Here is an 18,080-nt window from a genome sequence, read left to right as displayed (position 1 = left end):
TGGTCTTGATATTGATGGTAGTGATGGTGGTGGTGGTAGTGTTGGGGATAGTGGTCCTGATGTTGATGGTAGTGATGGTGGTGTTGGGGGCGGGGGCGTCCTGATGTTGATGGTGATGACTGTAGTAGACTGACCACCATGGTAGTGAGGAAGGGATTAGGAGGTGATAAATGAATTTACCCTTTAGATCAGGATAGAAAGAAAACAGGTTTATTTACCACACTACAAGGGACAGTGATCTGGGCAGTAACAAAGACTCAGTCTGCCAGCTGTGGTTTTTGGTTTGTTTGGGTTTTTTTCACCCCCTTTAAAAAAATTTTTTTCATGTATATTCGTGTTTTGCCTGCATGTATGTCTGTGTGAAGGTATCAGATCCCCTGCAACGAGTTACAGTACATGGAGCTGCTATATGGGTGCTGGGAATTGAATCCACATCCTCTAGAAAAGCAGCCAGTGCTCCCAACTGCCAAGCCATCACCCCAACCCCTTTTACCCCATTTTAAATGTTGGTCCATATCCCAGTGTTAGAATATACTGAGTGAATTTGAAAAATAAGCTGAATGTCGAGAGCAGAAGGGCATCCTTCACTTCAACTGGAATAGATAACACTCTCAAAAGTATTTGTGAAGAGTGTATGCTTCATGTCTGCATAGATGATTACATGTCTGACCTTACTTTAACCCCATAGTTATTTACAAAGTGAGGACATGGTTATTAACACTGGGTGCCTTTAGGCCTGCAGACTGGACACTAGAAATTGTTTCTATCACGGGGCATTGGGATACTCCAGAATACCAAGCTACATGGGCTTTCTCTCACCTCCTATTTCTCGGCTGGAACCCAGAACCTCCATTTGGTACACAAACATTCCTCTACCTCTGAGTAACACCTCCAGTCCTTTGAGTTTTGTTGTTGTTTTGTTTTCAAGACAGAGTCTCACTACGTAGTCCAGGCTGGCCTCAAACTCACCCTCCTTCTTCCTTCCTGTCTCGGCTTCCTCGGGGATTACAGGCATGCACCATCATACCCAGCCTTGAACTCTAAGTTCTTAAGAGAAAGGGCCCACTCCTTAGTCCTCTTTCAATAAATGATGGATGGATAGAGAATTAGAGGAATATGTAGATAGTGCCATGGCTCCGGAAACATGGGGGATAACAAGACAGTGAACCATCAAAAGTTAGTCCCGCCTGAAGCAGAAAGCTGCTCGCAGTGACCTTTTGGCTCTGTTTCCAGCCTAAGCATCGACAATCAGAACGAGTGTGCTCATCATGAGCCGTCATTAGGACGTTCCGTCTCCCCCTTGTGTATAGGTAGTCGTCTCCACCACTGCTGACCACTGCCAGATCCCTTTTCATCCGCCAGTAATCGTGGTCATCCCACATTGTCATTTATCAGGACCCCAGTGCCCATTTGACAAAAGCTCCTGTAAGAACATGAGGAAGGAGCGCTGTCCTGTCTGGGTATGTCCGGGTATGTCTGGGTATGCTATTCCCGGGGAGCCTGGCCCAGGCTGGCTACGGAGAAGGAAGCTGGAGACAGTGAGACCTCTTCTCACTCACCATCGGGGAGAGTTCAACAGTGACACAGCATCCAGAGAAATTCCACTTGTGCCTTCCCGGTATCGACAAAGAAAGCCCGCCAGAGAGTGGCCTTGAGGACATTCTAGCCCATTCTAGACTTCTTTGTCTCACTCTTTCATTCCCATCCTTTTCCCAAAGTCTTTTTTCCCCAAACTCCCTGCAACCGAGCACCTACCCACCCCTTCCAAACTGAGCTGCTTCTTCATAGCCTAGAATTTGGCCAATGGATACCATCCACATGCTGGCTCAGGAGAGCAATGGCCAGTGGGGAACGTCCCCTCACTAGCCTAAAAACAAGCATGTGTCCATCCATGGCAGTATTCGTGGGTTTGTGTGTGTGTGTGTGTGTACACCAACAGCCTGGTTCTGACAAGAAGAAAAGCGATCGCTCTCTTTTGAGTCAGCTTCTTATAAAACAGTGAGCCCCAGCTGAGCTCACCAAGGAGTACCATCCATTCCTGCGCTTCACTTACAACAGAAGCGTCACCGCATTCGTCACCCGGTATTCTCAGCATCTCCAGTGACTAATCCGGTTCCAGCCATACCTCTGATCAAAGAGAAGGAGGCTACCATGAGAAGTATCTTTCAACCCCATCTGTGTGATTAGACCCTCTATGTAAGGGGAGACATGTATGTGTTCTCAGGTTATCTCATCAAAAGCTAGTAGGGGGAGATGGAACCCCAACTGGACAGCTCTCATCACCAAAGATGCTTCCAGTACCAGGAGTAGGTCACACCTAATCAAGTGGTTGGCTGAAGAGGCCCCATGGGAGCTTCCAAGTGTGTCCCTGACCATGATGTGTTCTGATCCAGCTCCCAGGAGGCTCATTGCATTGTTGTCCCACAGAAAACTGGGATCTAGACAGATGTGCCCAAGGTCGTAGATGTGCCCAAGGAAAAAGAACAAGTGGAGGCTGGAACACAGGTTCACACACACACACACACACACACACACACACACACACCCCGCTTTCCTCCCATTGCCTTTCGAGAACATTTTTGTAGGCTCGTCAGTACCATGACTGCAATTGTGCCAGGTGAGGACTGCAAATCCATCTTCTTTCTCCCCAGGCAGGACTCACTGCAAAAAGCCAGGGGCCTTTCAGAAACCTGGGGTCCTGAAGCTGTGTGGGCTAGCCCTAGTGCCTCTGACCCTCTGGCAAGAAAACAAGGCATGGGCCAAGGCAGTCCGGAGCAGTCTTTAGGGACAGGGAGAGAAGGGGGTAAGTGGGGGGAAGGGAAGTGTGGATGGACAGCAAGGCTGGTAAAAAAAGCCCTGAAGGGGTTCTGGAGAAATGCCACACAGATTCACAAAACAGGCACACGCATGTGCACGCCTCACAAGTGTGAGAGGGTAAGGCCATGAGCTTCGCCAGCAGGAAGACCTGGTTGCTTTCCTAGATGGAACCTTCTGGCTATGTGGGTATAGAAGTCAGTTACCACTCCTTTGTAAGTCTCCACTCTGTCATGGGCAAAGCGAGGGAACCAGGGCTCAGCCAAAGACCTCAGGCAGATCATTGAGCCAGAGCCTGGAGGAGACGATATGAACATGCAGACAGTGAGGGACGCGGGGTTGGGCGCCTCGGCCGATGATCTAAGAATTCAGACTGAATAAGGCATTCTCTAGAATTCTCAAACCCCCGAAGCTCACATTCTTTTCCCCTTACGATTTGGATATCCAACCCAGCTTCCCTCCCCCTTAAGAGTCCCTTCCCATGCATCTCCACCCTAGTGTGTCTTCCAGACTGGGTGAGAATATGCTCCCAGCGGCCTCCGTTTCACCCCGCTTCCTCATTTCCACATCTGGACTCCAGGCCCGGGAGTGAGCAGCTACCCACAGATGCACAGATCTAAGACAGACTGAGGCCTGTGGCACTGTGGCCCCGCAGACTGGGCCTTGAGGGGTCATAGTACAAAACAGCCTCTGGAAAGAGGACTGGCGACACCTAAGGATGGTCAGGGGGATTCGAGCTGGAACTAGATTTTAAAGGGCCCAGGGTGGGAATTGTGGGTGGAGCTCAGTTGGCAGAGTGTTTACCTGGCGTGCATGGAACGCTGGGTTCCATCCCTAGTGCCACATAAGCAGGGCAGGGTGGTACATGCATATAATACCTCCCAGGATGTGGGAGGTAGAGGCAAGGGGATTGTCATGAGTGCAAGCCCTGCCTGGGATACATAAGACCATCTCAAAAAATAAATAAATAGGGCTGGAGAGGTGACTCCGTTATGTATAATGCTCACCGCACAAATGAAACCCTGGATTGGGTTCAATCCCCAGTGCCCACGTGACAGCCAGCCACAATATCACACACCTTCCCAGTAATACTTCCCAGTGCTGGGGAGGCAGAGACAGGAGGATGCCAGAGACCTGCTGTTCGGTCAGTCTAGCCAAATCAGTGAGCTCCAAACTCAAAAATTAAGATGGAGCTGGCAAGACGGCTCAGTGGGTAAAGATGCTCGCTGCCAAGCCTGATGACCCAAGTTCGATCCCTGAGAGCCATAGAGTAGAGGAAAGAACTGTCAGTTGTCTTTGGCCTTTATACACACACACACACACACACACACACACACACACACACACACACACACACCAAAAATAAAAAGTAAGGTAGAAATCAACTGAGGAATATAGCAGATGTCAATCTGTGCCCTCTACACACACCTGCACACATAGGTACACACACACACACACACACACATACACACACACACACACACGCACACACACATGCACACATGCATGCACACTAAAGAAATAGGTAAACAAATAGATAAGTAAATAAACAAAATAAATTGAAAGAGCTGGGATATAGACAGGACCCAGGCCTCTGACACACATTTCCCTAACTCATATGAAGGCCAAGGGCAAAATCAAAAGTCAGATACTGAGGTCATTGAATAGGTCAGCCCAGCTTAGTGAGAGCCAAAGAGACCAGGACAGAGGGGCTGAGACAGAAGAGCCTCCAAGGGCCAGCGAGAAGCCTGGCACTATTGAGGTGGACAGACCAGACTGCAACCAGAGGCACCCTGGACATCAATGCAGGAGACTGAGTCAGCAACCCAAGCTGGAGGCGTAGGGAGCAAATGGGCTGGGTCCAGCCTCTTCAGAAACAAGTGGGGGCGGTGAGCTGGGCTTGAGGAAACCAAGGCAGCTACATCAAGCAGGCCCCCGTGAGAAGCTGGGGTGTTAGTGGGCCCAGCACTGTTACCTGCTCCTAGGGCACGGAGAACAGGGTGACTTTGATCCTGCGGCGTGGAGCAGCATGGGGGCGGGTGGCTACCTTGGGTCCAGAAAGCCAGCTCTGGACTCTTCAGTCACCTCCTCATCATCATCATTAAAATGGACCTTCTCCGCCCCCAGCTTATCCTTGTGCAACATCTGGAACTTTCTTTGGCCCTACTTCCCCAGGGCACCCCACCTGCACACTGTCCGTCTTATCCAGCAAGCTGAGATCAAGAGCGCTGGTACCTTCTGTGTCCTGACTCAGCAGAAGGGAGGTCTCCTCACCAAGCCTAGGAAGGCAGGGACACACTCCCTTTGAAGTTCTCCTGTGATAGCCTAGCTTCTATGCCTGCCTGTGTGACCCATGAGCACTGCCTGCCATCTCTGTGTCCTGCTCCCCGTGAGAGGTGAAGGCAGCTCCATCATCCTGGATGCTCTGCCCCTCCTCCCAAGCAGTGCTGTGGAAGCTGCCTCTTGTGTCTTCTAGACCCTGGTCAGACTTTCGAAGCAACTGAAGTCCAGACAAGTTAAAAGAATAACTCAAGCCGGGCGGCAGTGGCGCACGCCTTTAATCCCAGCACTCGGGAGGCAGAGCTAGGAGGATCTCTACAAGTTCGAGACCAGTCTGGTCTACAGGGTGAGATCCAGGACAGGGACCAAAACTACACAGAGAAACCCTGTCTCAAAAATCAAAAAAAAAGAAAAGAAAAGAAAAGAAAGAAAAAGAAAGAAAGAAAGAAAGAAAGAAAGAAGAAAGAAAGAAAGAAAGAAAGAAAGAAAGAAAGAAAGAAAGAAAAGAATAACTCGAGACTGCACAGCTAGGCAGTTTCCAAACCCACACTGTACTGATGGCCCCAGGTAGAGACCAGAGTTATTGGTTGATGGTTTGATGGGCTGTGGATATTCTGGCAGTAGAGGCAAGAGAAATTTAATGCAGCTCACTGGCTTATCCAGCTCAGGGAACCTAAGGCTGGGCCTTGTCATGTTCCAATCCAGGATGGAAGGACTCCACAAACCCGGCAGGGCTGACTCCCAGACTCGCTCAGCTTTTGAACCTCTCTCTCTCCAAGCCTGGCCATGGTTCCTAACTATAACCATGGGACTGCTCCCTGCCAGTGCCCATGAGGACTTTAAGCAGACAGGACAAAGTGACTCCCACACTCCCTCCTGTCCCACAGTCCTTCAGCATTTGAGGGTTTAAAGCAGAGGTCTGGGACAGGGAAACCCTGGCGCCCTGGGCGCCAGCCTCCAGGCAGAATTCCGAGGAAAGTTACCCCCACCCGCCAGCCTCCACCCCAGCTTTCTCCAGTTAATTGAGATAATGACCTAACTCCCAGGGCCAGGGCCGCTTCTAGCTTGAAAGGGGCTTTGAGAAACTGGGATAAAAGGAACCAGGCTAGTATAAAGCACAGAGCAAGTTGTCCTGGGAGGGAGGCTGGCCTTCCCTAGCCCCCCTGCTGAGTCACTTCCTCTCTCTTAGCTGCGTTTCACCTCTGCAGTCCACACACACCAACTCTCCCTTCAAGGCTGTGATGGGGTCATCCTTGAAATTCTGTAGTGCACCGGCCAACATCAATGTCCTGAGTTCCCAACACCGGAGGGTGGGAGGCACAACTGGCCTTGATGCAGGCAGGGACAGTATTGCATCCCCAGCTTCATGATGTGCTCCTCTGGACAGTGACAGCTCAGAAGTCAGGATCCTTTGCTATGTTTTCTGTTTCTTTTTTGTTTTTCAAGACAGGGTTGCTCTGTGTAGTTCTGGCTGTCCTGGAACTCGCTCTGTAGACCAGGCTGGCCTCGAACTCACAGAGATCCACCTGCCTCTACCTCCTGAGAGCTGGGATTAAAGGCGTGTGCCACAGCCACCCAGCTCCTTTGTTACTTTTTAAGAAGCAGAGGAGAGCAATACAGAGGTGAGGAGACCTCTCAAGGTCACAGAGAACATCTGAGGAGCAAACTTAAGCCTTCCAACTCCCTGCCTGGGCAGCCAGATGACTTGACCATTTAAATGTGATACTTTGTGCGGTGGTAGCAGCAGAGGCGTGGTGGTCATGACCTTCAAGCTATTTCTTTTTTTTTAAATTAAATTTATTTTATATGCATTGGTGTGAAGAGATCAGATGTCCTGGAACCGGAGTCGCAGACAGTTGTGAGCTGCCATTCAGGTGCTGGGAATTGAACCTGAGTCCTGAGCCATCTCTCCAGGCTGTTCACTGCCTCTGAGGATCACTAGGCATTTTGGGAGGTTGAAGATGGAAATGAGGTCTTCCAGAAGGTGGACAGGGGGCAGCTACCAAGGACAAGACAGAGCAGGCTGGCCTCTACCCACAGACTAGAATCAGTACACCCAAACCATGCTCCTTGGGTTATCTTGATCTGAGGTGGCCCCAGATCTCCCACCTCACGAGGGTTCCCATTCAACATTCAGACATGAGACAGTGCCTGCTTTGGGACAAAATTGAGGCTGTGGACAAAAAAGCCTCGGTCCCTGCCCTCAGTAGAGAGGAACCATTGTTCATTTTGTGGCTGACCACAGTGTGGACAGTCAGGACAGGCAGCAAGCCTGTGGGGCTGGAGGAGCCCGTGGGGGAGAGAATAGGAGCTGTGGCGGGGACTGGCTGTTCAAAGACTGCTCACTTGTACTTTGGAATTGAGACCCTCTCGGTGTTTTTTAGATTATTATTGTATTCGTGTGTGCGCGCGTGCGTGCGTGCGTGCGTGCGTGCGTGCGTGCGTGTGTGTGTGTGTGTGTGTGTGTGTGTGTGTGTGTGCATACCATGACAAACATGTGAAGGTCACAGGACAACTTGTGAGAATTTGTTCTTTCTTTCCACCGTGGGTCCCGGGATCAAACTCAGGTCCTTAGGCTTGGTGGTAAGCACCCGCCCCCCGACAAAGTCATCTCTCTGGGTCTCCCCTTTCTGATGTCAAGGCAGCTGTCCCTTAAGCTGTTAAGTTCAAGGCTTACCATGTCATTCCCTAAAGTAGCTAGCAGCCTTAGCCAGCCTCTTCCCACTAAAAGCTCCTTTATCCCTACAAACCCACAACTTGGGGACCACCAGTAGGTGGAGTGAACACAAATTCACAGTCTTTGGAGCATCGGAGGATTCCTTCGTCGCGGTACTCCCAAATCCATGCTTATTAGAAAGCAGTGGAGGAGCTGGTGTGAGCCATAAAGAGCCTGCCCCCAGCAGGGGTGGTCAAAACCTCAGAACCGTAGGCAAGAGATGATGTAACATCTTTACCATGGGGATGAGGCTAGCTGCCCAACTGTTTGAGGTGGCTTAGGTAGAGTCTGGCCTGGAGGCAGGGGGCTCACTGTGATGACCTCTGGGGTTGGCTTTACGTTTGGGCAGAACTGAAGGGTACAAAGAGCGCACCAAAGTAGAGGTGTGAGTGCCGCCCCATGGGGTTGTTTTTCCTATTTTTCTTGGCACTGGCATGGGGGGAGGGGGCTCCCTCCTCCTGGCACTGGTCCTTGCTGGGGCGCCCGGCTCCAGCTTGTTAGGTTTAACTGGAGCAATTTCCTTTGAACTCAGCTTGAATTAGCATCACCATGGTGATGGATCAGGGTTTTCACAAGTCGACCTGGTCTTCACCTCTTAAGCAATTAGTCCGGAGAAGAAAAGGAGGATGGGGGGGGGGGGTGTAAAAAAAAGGTAGGGGGAGAAAACGGAGGGGAAGAAAAAGAGGGGGATGTAGTGAGTAAAAGGTAGGGGGAGAAAACGAGGAGGGTGAAATGGCAGGGGAGGGGAACAGTCAGAAAAGCCATGGGGTAGAGGACTTTGAAAAACAGAGGTTGGAATGTGAGAAGCCTCAGGAGCAAGGGAAGATGGGGAGGGAGAAAGAGAAGGCAAGAAGAGTGCTCCACCTGACCCTGCCTGCTGAGTGCTCCACCTGACCCTGCCTGCTGAATGAATGCTCCACCTGACCCTGCCTGCTGAGTGCTCCACCTGACCCTGCCTGCTGAATGCTCCACCTGACCCTGCCTGCTGAGTGCTCCACCTGACCCTGCCTGCTGAGTGCTCCACCTGACCCTGCCTGCTGAATGAATGCTCCACCTGACCCTGCCTGCTGAATGCTAGGTGTTCTTCAGCCAAGACTAACTGGGCTTTTACCTTCCCAGCCCTTCCAATGGCCCCATCTGTTGGGAGAAGTGAGAAGAGCAAGAGAGAATGAGATACTCTGTCTATTAGGAAAAAAGCACTGTTTCTATTTCTACAAAAAAAAAAAAAAAAGACATTGGGACTCTTATTTTAAATTTTTTTAATATTTATTTATTATGTCTACAATGTTCTGCCTGCATCTTTGTCTGAGCACCAGAAGAGGGCACCAGATCTCATCATAGATTGCTAGCCACCATGTGATTGTTGGAAATTGAACTCAGGACCTCTGGGAGAGCACTCCTGGGGTTTGGGGGCAGGGGGGAGATATGGCAGGGTGTCTGCTAGTGATCAAACCCAGAACTATGCACGTGCCGAGTAAGTGTCCTACCATCGAGCTGGTGTTCTACTATGGAGACAGAGTCTCAGGGTGGCGCTCAGACTGGCCTGGACGTGTCATTATCCTACCTCAGTCTCTCAAGGGCTGTGGTTATGGGCACATGCTACCACATCTGGCTGCTACTGCTTTTTGTGTGTAGATTTTGTATTCTGAACTTTACTGTCTTCTCTTATTACTTAAAACAGTTCTTCTGAGCCGGGCCTGGTGCCTTTAATCCCAGAACTTGGAAAGCAGAGGCCTGCCTGTGGATCTCTGTCAGTTCAAGGTCAGCCTGGTCTACAGAGTAAGTTCCAGGACAACCCTGTCTTGAAAAACAAGAAACAAAACAAAACTCTCCTGTAAATCTGGGGCTCCCTATATGTGAGGCAATGCCATCAACAGTGGCCATTCCCTTCTTCCTTTCCTACTTGAAGGCCTTTTATTTCTGTCTCTTGCCCACCACTCAGGCTGCACCCTTTCCTTCTGCAAGAAGCGCTAAGTAAGAGGGAACAGGGCCGGGATCCTGGGAAGGAGGAAGTGTCTCGAACCTCTCTACACTTGTCCTATCACCTCAGGCAAGCCATCTGCCTCCATAAAATATGCCAGAGCTGGCTTTTTCCCCTCAGGTTGCCGGAGACAGGCCTCTGTGAGGTGACTGCTTGCCTGGTATAGCCTCTCTCTCTCCCCTGGGAGCTTCAAGAAGGTAGCAACATCACCATGGAATTCCCCAGACACTAGCGCAGTGTGCCGAGTGTGTGGTGTGGGCAATACTGCAGTATTTTAGAGGCGAATGAATGAATGAACGTGCTTATTTCCCCAACTAAAAGCAGACAAAGAGGGCTAGAAAACGGGAATCTACCAGAATTTGATGCAAGGATCTCTCTGTTTTAAGACCTAGTCCTCTGAGACTGGGGCTCACATACAGACTTTTCTCAGCTTTTGGTGAATGCCCTCCAATTAGGGATCAGCAAAGCTTTGCATTCTGGTCTATGTGTGGGGCGGGGGAGTGTAATGAGAGAGCCTGTCTGCCTCATCTGGTTGTGAGGATTAGATAAGCTCAGGCCTGCAAAGACTTAGCACATCCCAGAGAACAAGAGTTACTCTGCAGTAGTTATTACTACCCACATTCCCTATCCGGTCTTGGTTTTCCCACACATAAAATGGGAGCGAAGGATCTAGGAAGATGTCTGGCTCAACCAGTAAAGTGATTTCCATACGAGCAGGAAGTCCTGATTTGATCCCCAGATCCTGGGTAAAAGGGTGGGTGCAAACAGTGTGTACCTGTGATCCTGGGGCTGGGGAAGTGGAGACGGGGATGTTGGGAGCATCTAGCTTCATCAGCGAACTCCAGATTCAAGGAAAGACCCTGTCTCAGAAAAATAAGGTAGGAGTGACTGAGGGAAATATTCAACGTCGGCTTTTTATCTGTATGTGCAAGTGCGTACACTCATGTACACACACATATACAAGTGCGTACACACACACATGCACATACACATATACAAGTGCGTACTCTCTCACACACACACACATATACATGTGTACACATGAACCCATACACACACACACACACACACACACACACACACACACACACACACATCTGGCCAGACGTGGTGGTACAGGCCTATAATCCCAGCTTCTCTGGAAGCTAAGGCAGGGGCATCACAAGTTCAATACCTCCTGGGAAACAGAACGAGTTCAAGTCCAGTGTAAAGAACTTGGTGAGACTTGTCTAGCATGTAGAAGAAAATAAACGGATGCAAAACTCCTTCTGGGCACCCCCATTTTACTCACTTGTTCATTTAGTTTCAGTACCCAGGATTGAACCCAGGGCCTCAGGCATGTCAGGCCTGTCCTCCACCACTGAGCTACATCCTTGGCTTTCTTCTATTTTTTATTTATTTATTTTTATATTGGGACAGGTTCAGCTTGCTCAGGCTGGATTTTCCTTCTCTCTCTGGCTCCTGTCCCATGTTCCCCTCAGTCCCATAACTACTTTTCCCAGCCCTTGTCCCTGTACCTGCCTTTGACCTCTTCCTCTGTCTCTCCCTCCCTCTCCCTCCTCAGCTACTCGGCTGCTCGTTATGAAAAAGAAATCTTTCTAAATACGCCAAAAATGCACTCATCCCCCAAGGACCCTGCTCCAGCACAAAGGGCTAGTTCTTTCCGACTGCTCCATGCAGCTCCTCCTTGCCCACTGCCTTTGAATCGTGGCCTCATTCGCATGACTGGAAGGGCTAACGGGACATTTTCCCGTGTGGCTGGGTGGGAGGGTGAGCTGGGGTGGGTGAGCTGGATGGGAGGGTAGAAACAAGCAACTTAGGGATCTTCCCCAAATTTTGGCTTGTCCACAAGAGGAAAAACAAACTGCTTGTGCTAATTCCTTAGCACCTAAAGAACTCTATCAGGTATGTGGGAAAGATTCAGACTCAAAATCAGAAAAGCTGTAGAGATCAGAGGGGCAGCCACCAAGCACAAGGATGGGTCTCAAAAACATAAAAAGTGCTGGGGATATAGTTCAGTTGGTAATGTTTCCTTAGCATCCTTGAGGCCCCGAGTTCAATCCCCAGTACCAAATAAATGATCATGGTGGCAAAAGCCTGTAATCCTAGCACTCGGGAGGATCAGAAGTTCAAGATCAGTGTTGACTATATAGCAAGTTCAAGGCCCGTCTGAGACAAATGAGATCCTGTCTAAGTAAAATAAAGGAACATAGCAATTTGGCCTCCTTCCTAAAATGGCTTGGGATATCTCTTGGACAGAGCTGGTTCTCTGAGAGACTCCCTGGATGAGAGCACCAAAGATTTTTGAGGGAGCAGGAGGCAATTTACGATGGGAACAGGCAGGGTTTCTCATAAATATACATACACACTACCCACCCCCACTCACTTTTGCCCTGTGCCCTCTGGCTGAGTTCCTGGTCCAGGAGCACTGACCTAGTACACATGAAGCTCCCCCTCAGATGACCTTGTTCCAGCTGGGTCCAGAAGAAAACATCCCTCTGATGCACTCAGGGCTGGGGGGTTGGGGGCATGGAACAGGGACAAAGGGGAGATCCCATGGCCTTGCAGTTCCAGGCACACACAGTCCAGCCTTTCCACAAAGGTTGAAGAACACAACCCGGGCTCTGCCTCTCCAGCTATGGACAGGCCCAGGGAGAAAAAGATACTGGGGCTAGGCCTTGGCCTCAGCATTTACCTGCCCTCACGGCTTCATGTGCTCCATCAACCAATCTCTTTCCTGAGTTTTCAAGAACCCCAGCTCCATGCCCCACCCTGCAGCAGCTGGGCCCCTGGAACTCTGTGGTGTTTCCGAGTTAATCAAAAACTCCTGTACTTTGCTCTTGAACTGAGGCCATCATTCCTTTGTCCTGGGGCAGTGAGGTCAGCTAGCTTTTCCTCAGCCCACATTTGCTTTCAGGGGAGCAAAGGGGGAAAGCAAGGGAAGAAAAGGGAATTAACATCTGCCAGGGGACTTGATGGCTGGGTGTTCCACAGACACTGGCTTCTAAGCTGTCCCACTGAGGAGTCTCCATTTTGCATTTAGGAGACCAAGGTGCCAGGCTTTGAAGAAATATGTTTCTGGTCTCACATGCAGGAACTCAGAGATAAGCGCTGAAGTTCAGGGTTCGGGATGATAGCTCAGTAGAGTGCTTGCCTGACATGCACAAAGCTCTGGGTTCAATACCCAGCACACCATAAAATTGGGTGTGGTGGCCCGTAACTGCAATCAGCACTTGGGAACTGGAGGCAAGAGAATCAGAAGTTCAAGGTCATCCTCTTACTACATAGAGAGTCCGAGGCTAGCCTGATCTACGTGAAACCCTGTCTCAAAACAAAACAAAAAGCTCAACAAAAGCCAGTGAGCTGGTTCAGTGAGTAAAGGTGCTTGCCACCAAGCCTGATGACCTAAGTTCAGTCCCTGGAACCCATATGGTTTTTGTAAGCTGTCTTCTGATCTCCATATGTGGGCTGTGGCTTTTACACACACACACACACACACACACACACACACACACACACACACACACACACAATATAACTTTTTAAAAATTTAAGCCAGCTAAAAATAAAGGTTTTGAGGAGCTGGGAGAAATTGTCCAGTGGTTAAGAGCACTGGCTGGGCCCACATAAGGCTCCCAACCCACTGTAACTCCAGTCCCAGGGAATCCAGTAACATTTTCTGGCCTTCACAGGCCTCCACAGACACCAGGCACACACATGATGTTCAGACAGGCATGCAGGCAAAGCCCCCATATACATGAAACAAAAAACTAAAATAAAAAGCTTTGAGGTTTCCAGTGGAATTTAAAGGTGTTCCTAGCCCATGGTTGGGTTAGAAGATTCCAAAATTATCCATCGACTATAAACAGAGAAGCTTCAGGGGTCCCGCCTGGAAAGGCTGTGGGATACAGGGACTGCAGGGCCCTCGGCTCTTTGCCAGAGGGAACACCCCAGGAGGGCTGGAAAGGCTTGAGAGAGCAGAGCTTCTTTGACCTTCAAGCCTCCACTGAGACCGGCCTGTCCATGGAGGAGGAGGGGCGTTGAAGAGGGGGCTCAAAACCGCCCTGGGGCCCTAGAGAATCCTGGTGCGGACTGGGGAGAGAAAAGTCTGGTATGTACTGCTGGAGTAGCCAAGGAACTCAGCCCCGTATGGGCCAAGCTGGGTCTTCAAACGGATGCCCAGCAGAGCAAAGTGAGTGTAGCTCGGTCCCTGGCTTCCCTTGGAGTGTGGCTCCAACACCGGCCTCCCTTGGCCTCTCAGCAATTCAATGACACTTATCCCTCCCTCTTCTCTCCCCCTTTTTGCTGCCTCTACCACCCCCTCCCCCATCTTCCCTAAAGAACAAATTCCTAGCCTGACCAAGAAGGTTAGTTGGAATCTGGGAGGCCCAGGGCTGAGGAAGAAGGGGCCCAAAGACTGAGGGGGGTAGAAGGAGGCTTCACAGTGGTGACCGAGGGAGTCAACGCATCCTTGGCGGTGGGAAGGATAAGAATGACCAGATGAATGGCCTTTTGGAAAGATGTTGGGTGCAGATCATGAGTGGCATTCCTCAAGTGCCCTGTCCATCCCTGCCCTACAGAGGGGCACATGGTAGCATTAAGGGGTTGACTCTGTTAGGGAAAGAACATGCTAGGCAAGAACGGGAATACTCCCAGGCTAGAAGTACCCAAGTCTCCCAGGGGAGGGCAGGCCTTTCCTGAGACTGAGCGGCCAGGCCCTGACTAGTTTGGGGTGGGTTTCTGTGGGTGGCTGGAAGTGAATCAGACCTTCTTGTGTGCTGCATGTTTGTGCGTGGGTGTGCTGAGTCAGGATGTGTTGTCCCACGTGTCCCAGGCTGGACCTGTTCCTTGTGGATGACTGGCTCGAAGGTGATGCCCCTGAATACCACAAGGGGTCCCTCGAGCTGGGGCAACATGAATAAATGTGCTATTGGAATACAGGGATGTCCTTGTATTCATCCTTCTGAAACCAAGTGTGTGCAAGACTCTGTCTGCGAGTGTGAATGGGTGCAAACAGGGACAGTGAGGAGCTATCTATAGAAACGGGACCCGGCTGATAGGACAATCCCACAGAGACAGGAAAACACATTTGGGGGGGAGAGGTAGGTTCCATGTGCTGCTCCAAATTCCCACACACTCCAGTTCCTGGGTTTCCAGCTGTCCCCGCTAAACTGTGCACAGATGTGTGCCTCTCTGCTATAGCCATAAACAGACCTCCCAGGATTTTTCCAAAGGAAATGTGGAAATATTTTGGTGTCTGATCTGGGTGGTAGGAAAGAGTGGGGATGGGGCTTGAGAACGATGCCTCCAACCTGAGAGAGCTGAGGAAACAAGGATGCAATGGCGTCTCCCAAGAACCAGGACAGAGGAGGCTCTGATGGCTTCCAGCTCCACTACCTCACTGGGGCCCCAACCAGCCTGGAGAAAAGACCCAGCTGAGAGGGATTACCCCCATCCCCACCCCCACCCTGAACAAACCCAGGATGGACATGTTGCTCTGCTGTCTTTCCCTGTTCTCCACAGCATGGGTTGGGAGGCATCAGGCTCTGGGGTGCACCCCTGAACCATCACCCCCACACACACACACACTGCACACACCACCAAGCTCACCTGCCACACACTCATTCTTTCTCATCTTTCATCCCAGTTCAGAACAGTCTTAGCCGCCACATGCATGCTCCCAGACATCTCCAGCTTCTTATTATTGCCACATAGGTTGTTCATGCTCATAAACCACACAAGTTGCAGCTAGAAGGATGGCTCTGTGGGTCAAGACACTTGCCACCAAGCCTTACGACCTGAGTTCAATCCCTGGGAACCCACATGGTAAGAGGAGAGCCTGGAGAGACTCCTAAAAGTTTCTCTCTCTCTCTCTCTCTCTCTCTCTCAATCTCTCTCCTCCTCCTCCTGCTCCTCTTCCTCTCTCTTTCTCTCTCTCTCTCATACACACAATGTAATACTTATTTTTAGTTGCAAAAAAATATTTTATAATGTTTTAAGTAAGTTTACAGTTCGGGGGCTGGGCTGCACCCATGGCTATCCTGTTGCCCAAATGCTAGAATGCTCTAAACCATGAACTATCCCACAAACCCCTAGATTCCATGCTCTCCCTCCACAGTGCCTCTGAGTACATATTCCAGAATTAACTCCCCTCACCACAATACAGTTCCAGACCTTTCTAAGCCAAGGACTAGACATGATATTATTCTCGGGCGCCTCATCTGAGCACATATTTAAAGGTTTAAAAGAATTTGGCATGCTCCCATTCTAGGTTAGTTTCATCTACCCATCCCCAGGATGGCTTCCCTCCTTAGCATCACAGCTTCAGAGCAGCCAATGGAAATACAATGAAACACAGAAGCCTGGTCTTTGCGAAAGGGAGAGGCAGACAGCTACACTGTGTCTTCATCTGAAGTACGCTGGAAAGGAGACAGTTTCAATGCATGCAGGAGTCACTGTACTCACCCATTCCTTCCTTGTCTTCTTTACCCCTGGAGTATGGATCAAGTCAGCTCCTGTGTCTCACTCTCCATAGAGTAGCTCACTTGGCTCTGGGGTCACAGAGCTGGGTGACTTCGGTGGAGACAGGGAGAACTGAGTGAGCACATGTTTGCACTATTGGGAATTTTCACTAGAAACCTTCTCCAACTGGACGAGCGCTTTTATCTCAGCAAACACATCTGAGAAGGCCGAGTCCCTGTTAGGAGCTCTGGAGTGTGTGTTTGGGTTTTTAACTGACCTGTGTGTGCTGAGCTGAGACTCTCAGTCTTCCAGCTCCTAGGCCTAGAGCCCAAAGCTTGAGGCCATCACAGAGAGGCTGTACTGTCTGTAGAGGCCTGGCCTGGGCAGGAAGACATCCTCTGGAACAAAGAGACAAGGTTTGAGTCAGCTGCCTAAGGCTTCTGAGCAGGAACAGGGCAGCAGAGAGCACCAGGTGGGTGTGAGATGAGCTCTGGTCTCAGAGCTGGGCATGATGGGTAGTGCATGTGTGTAACGCCAGCACTCAGAAGGAGAGAAGGAGCTAGTGAGATGGTTCTGTGGGTAAAGCATTTGCTAATGACTTGGGTTCAATCCCTGGAATCCATGGTGGAAGGAGAGAACCAACCCTTGAAAATAGTTCTCTGACCTCTACGCATGCATGGTGGCACAAGCACACACATACACAGTTAGACCGAAGTTAACACACATCCATCACGATAACTGTATATATACAATAATAAAAGTTTAAGTTTTTAGAAGGAGGGGTGAGATGGCACCATGGGTAAAAGTTCTTGCAGTTGAAGCTTGATTAGCAGAGCTTGCTCTCCGGAATCCACATAAAGGCAAAGAAAGCCAACCTACCAAGTTATCCTTGGATCTCCACACACATGCTGTGGCAAGCACATGGCTCTCCATCTCACACACACACACACACACACACACACACACACACACACACACACACACACGCATGCACGCACGCACGCACACACACACACGCGCACACACACACTTTTTAAAATTTCGTTAAAAAAAGAAACCTCCCAGCCCCCAGCCTGAACTTGGTCCCCGGACAGCTCTGTCACCTTGGGAGCATTTCAATTCCACTTTCTTATCTGTGAAATGGAGAACAGCCAAGCCGTCCCCTCCTTGCTGTGATGCGGTGTGGCGGCAGAAGGGACTAGAGAAACCTGTGTTTAGAGTTAGGAGGTCCTTCCTTATCAGCTACCAGTGCCCAAGTCCCAAGTCTACCATGACAAATATAGGTGACCATCATTCAGCTTGTTGCTTAGACGCTTTCAAACTCTGCATTTGTCCCCCTGGAGCCTCCCCTTGGTCGGCAGGGACAGAAGGATGGGACTCACCAAATGCCAAGGGCAGGAAAGGCTCAAGTTATAAGTTGTATTCACAACAGCTCCGTACGTGAATGAGCAAGAGACGCCACTGTGGTGCCCACAGGAAGCTGCTTCATTCAGTTACTTTCCACTCATTTACCTGCTTTGTCTCGAACACTCCTCGAGCCATGCCTCTGTGCTTGCCACTGTGCTAGGTATTGGGAATACAGGTGTGAGTGTGTTCACAGTATTGGGAGTACAGGTGTGAGTGTGTTCACAGCATTGGGAGTACAGGTGCGAGTGTGTTCACAGTATTGGGAATACAGGTGCGAGTGTGTTCACAGTATTGGGAATACAGGTGCGAGTGTGTTCACAGTATTGGGAAAACAGGTGCGAGTGTGTTCACAGGCTCCGGGAAGAAAGCGACATGTTCCCACAGTGTGAGAAGTGCCAAGTCAGCAGGAGCACTGCGTGC

General features: G+C 50.2%; 1 long non-coding RNA gene across 4 annotated transcripts in view; it reads right to left on the bottom strand.

The window, feature by feature from the left end:
- The window catches only part of LOC128122248 (uncharacterized), a 55,428-nt gene that overhangs the window by 14,561 nt on the left and 22,787 nt on the right, over window positions 1-18,080 (bottom strand). For 3 of the 4 annotated variants that reach the window (XR_008222368.1, XR_008222366.1, XR_008222370.1), the window contains one exon: window positions 10,567-10,651. The exons of the other annotated variant lie outside the window; for it this stretch is intronic. This is a non-coding gene — a long non-coding RNA (uncharacterized LOC128122248). The remainder of the gene's footprint in view (window positions 1-10,566; window positions 10,652-18,080) is intronic. 4 annotated transcript variants of the gene reach the window in all.

This window comes from Peromyscus californicus, unplaced genomic scaffold (genome assembly GCF_007827085.1).
Source record: "Peromyscus californicus insignis strain IS unplaced genomic scaffold, ASM782708v3 Scaffold_11__1_contigs__length_118956290, whole genome shotgun sequence".
NCBI lineage: Eukaryota > Metazoa > Chordata > Mammalia > Rodentia > Cricetidae > Peromyscus > Peromyscus californicus.
Note: the sequence above shows the minus strand (reverse complement) of the source record. Positions and strands in the feature narration are given on the sequence as shown.